This window comes from Tupaia chinensis, unplaced genomic scaffold (assembly GCF_000334495.1).
Source record: "Tupaia chinensis unplaced genomic scaffold, TupChi_1.0 Scaffold000600_1, whole genome shotgun sequence".
Classification (NCBI taxonomy): Eukaryota; Metazoa; Chordata; class Mammalia; order Scandentia; family Tupaiidae; genus Tupaia; species Tupaia belangeri.
In genome coordinates this window covers 6,732,201-6,736,284 of record NW_006160117.1, presented here as the reverse complement: position 1 = coordinate 6,736,284, position 4,084 = coordinate 6,732,201, and the positions used below count along the sequence as shown (strand labels likewise).

General features: G+C 39.4%; 1 pseudogene; it reads right to left on the bottom strand.

Moving 5' to 3' along the window:
- The window catches only part of LOC102470068 (proteasome subunit alpha type-1-like), a 36,026-nt pseudogene extending 33,388 nt beyond the window's left edge, over positions 1–2,638 (bottom strand).
- Between the last annotated feature and the right edge of the window lie 1,446 nt (positions 2,639–4,084).

Here is a 4,084-nt window from a genome sequence, read left to right as displayed (position 1 = left end):
CTTAAAAAGGAGAAACTCTGCCATTTGTGACAATGTGGATGGAATTGGAGAATATGCTAAGTGAAATAAGCCACACACACAGAACACTGTATTCCATTTACATGTGGAATCTGAAACAATTGAACTCATAGGACAGAATAGGATGGTGATTACTGAGGTTGGGGGAGGGATAAGCCAGACATAGAAATACAGATACCAGCTGATATCATTTGCATGTAGAATCTTTTAAAAAAAAATCAAATACATCATGCTGGGAAAAAAACATGCTATGCATTATAAAAACATACAGTGATTAAATATAAACTAAAAAATGAAATAAAATATTTTAATAATTGAATAGATAGAAACAGGGTAAAACAGTGGGGAGGGGGTCCAGAGAGAAATGAGATGTAGGGCAACAAGTAAAAATAACAAAAGGGGGGATTTGGAGTCCTATTTGGGTTGACATATGAGTTTTTATTGCTTACCACCTTAATCTGAGCCTTATAAAATATCTTCACCTCAGATAATGGTGAGTTTTATTTGATGCTGATGTTCAAATTCTTGGTTCTGGTTGTTCCTGAGGCTGAAGTATATCTCATTCTTTCCTCTACTTAGTTCAGCGCCAGAGCATACAAGAGGCTTCCGACAAGTCTTTTTTTTTTTTTTCTTTCCTCCTTTCTGGCTTAAGCTTCATAGCAGATAGCTTTTACTACACATCTTCCCCCCAAACTCAGCTGCTTAAACGCAGCATGTATTTATCAATAGCTCCTGGTGATGGAGTTCAGCTGAATGATTCTGGGCTCAGTAACCTTAGTTGATCTCGCCTGGGTTCACTCAGACATCTGTTGTCAGCTGGAAGCTAGATGATCAGAGGATGACCTCACTTACAGTCTGCCAGATGGATGGCTGCTGGCTGGAGTGCCATGGAGGTGACTGGGCTGCATGGCGATTTCTTATTCTCAGCAGGCCAGCTCAACTTTTCCATAAGACAATTATGGAGTTCTAGAACCTTCAAAAGAGGACAAGCCTCAATGTACAAGCATTTGTAAAGCCCCAGATTGTATCATGCTTTTTAAAGTCCTATTGGCCAAAGCAAGTCACGTGGTCAAACCAGATTCAAGGGATAGTGAATTGACAATACATTGTGAAGAAACAGGGACCAGCAGTTAGCGTAATGGCTATGTTGTTAAACTCCCTTGTAGCTGACCGTGGTTCGAGTCCGGACCCAGTGGCTCAAACTCATGCCGTGTGCGTGTGCATGCGTGCCCAAGATCCCAAGAGGAGAATGGAGGATGAAGGGATTGAGGCATGGCCATCCCTCCTGGGGGTTGATTTCTTGCTTTCTATCTCTCTGTCTCTCTCTTTCTGGTGAATGCACACAAGCCCTATAGCAAAAACCTCTTCAAAAAAAATGGAGAAAATGGATTCTGGCCTATTTGCAATCTACTACAGCTACTTCCGATTGGGTTTCTACCGCATGTGACCAACTAGTGATAGAAACAATTATTAACGAGTTCATGTGGAATAATGTTTACAATGATAGCTCATTGCTATGGCAACCACTTAGAACTACTCAGGCAAATTTGGGAAGTATGTTTCAAGTATTTAAACCAACCGAGTCTTCAAAGCAATCTACTGGCATTTCATCAAAGCAATCTCATTTTTAATGACTGTGGATAGGACATTTAATTAATGGTTTCAGAGACACACAAGGTTCTTCAAAAAGTTTGTGGGAAATGTGTACTATGAAAAAACAATACAGGATTTCTATTTTTTCCCCACCAAAATATGTCCATACTTTAATTCTTCTTTCTGCAAACTATTTTTTTTTCTTTTTCTTTTAGGTTTGCTTCCCTCCCCCCATAGGGCACCTAGGTTCTCTATAGAGAGACAGAAAGAGGGAAAATGAGAAATCAACCCTCCAGGAACCGTAATCACATCACAATCCTTTCTCCCAGGATTTTAGGCATGCAAGTTCTTGCACCCAGTGTGATTTTGAAGCTGCCAGGTCCAGGGCTTGAACCATCATCAGTCATGTGCGAGTCCAGCATCTCAACCATCATAACAATTGCTAGCCCCTCCAAAAACTTTTTGAAGTCCCTGTATAATTATTCTTTGGCCCTGAAACTACCTCCTTTGCAAATGTGGGTGATAATACTCCAAAATGCTTTTCTGCTAGTAGGCAGAAGGAAAGTTCTGTAAATTGTTCCTTGTGGACAGGACAATAACAGCTCATTCATCCTGTTAACAACAGAGAGCACTTTCGATGACTTTGTCACATTTCATGTGAGTTTTATCAGAACTGCTATAGGGTTAACTTAAAACCCCTCCTAAAGTGGTAGAAGTGGCTCAGCATGTATTTAGTCTTCCAGCTCAATAAAACATTCCTACTTCTTCAAGCACTGATGAAGCCATCTGGAGCCCAGAATGACCAGACAAATGGGCAACACTGGTTACTATCGCTTCTCCTCTAGGAACATTAACTAAAATGTCCTTTTAAAGTAAAGCATCTGGACCTATTTATCATTGTTTAACAATGCGAAGGGGGTAGCATCCTAACCAGTAATGCACTGAGATGCCGAATGCGCATCAGAAAGAAATTCGACAAGGACCAACATTTCTCCTTCCCAAAGACGAAACTCTCAGTCGGTGTCATGTTGTCATGTATGGCAACAAATAAACAAGAAAACCAAAACCACCACGAAAAGAATCCCAATCCCTGCTTCCATATTTTGGAGATTTTTTTGAATTTTCAAAATGAGTTTAGAACTTGCCACTGATTAGAGTACAGAAATATGTATAATTTCATGAACACTGACCTTTCTGCCTCACTCAAACACATACACACACCTCACCAAATTTCTGAGTGAATCTTGACATCTCTCCTAAGAGAGACCTCCTCACCTAACTCCTGACCCCTCAGAGTTGATCCAGCCTTCCTTGGGACTACTAATGAATCTTGAAGGATTTTAAGTGATCAAGTGACATTTCAAATTTGTGTTTAGAAAACCCTGTTAGAATGGCAGACATGGGGCAATTGGTTTTTGTTGTGTAAAATAAAGTCCCAAGCATAGAGGGTTAAAAAGAAAAAAATATTTTATTGCTCACAATTCTGTGAACAAGGGAAATCACATGGCCAAGCCCTGAGTCAGTACACATGGGGAACAGTGAACGAGTGGATACAGAAATGTGTGATCAAACCATTGACCATTTCTACACCAGTCTGCAGTAGAAGGTTCTTCGTATCAGCTCTTCAAAACTTGTGGATGGTGATTTTTTTTAAGGGAGAAGGTGAGAAATCACCCCTCAGGGGAGATGATCACACCACAGTCCTTCCTCCTCCACTCTCGTCTTGGGATTTTCACATGCATGGACACTGTGTTTTTCAAGACATAGGGTCCAGGACTCGAACTGTACAGTTGGCCATGTGGGATCCAACCATATTAACCTCCATGCCACCTGGTTGGCTCTGTGGGTAGTGATCTTTTTTATACACTTGTGGATCTGTGAGAGATGATGAGGCTTTAAACAAGAGTAGTAATAGTGGGGACAATCAGGAGGACAGGTTAATATGGATGCACTATTTTGATTTCTGTTTATGTTTAAGAAAAGTTCACCATTTCTCTATTTGGGATATGTTATTGATATAGAAACCTAGAAAATTCATGCTGTAGACTGTAGGCTGTATAGAAATGTCAGGTCATTGTGGTCACAAGGTGTTGTTCCATAGAAACTCAGCACTGCCTATAACTACATCCAGAGATGTAGCCACTTACCTTTAGTTTTTGTTTACTTATTAGTTACATATCTACACAAAAGAGGCCACTTAACTCATGCTGACTTCAAGTATAAAGGAATAAATTTTATGTTTTCTTTTAGTTCTTATTCTTTTTTTATCCCTTCAAAATCCTTTAGATTAGTCATTCATTCCCACAATAGTTATTTGGCTTATTATGTTCAAGGAACAATGTTAAATGCCATGAAAAATATGGTTTCTCATTTGTTAGTTCTTTTCTGTCCCAGGTGAATTCATTCCTAATTTGTTCAGAAAATATATATTGAGTATATTTTATATGCCAAATATGATTGTGATATTGCATGC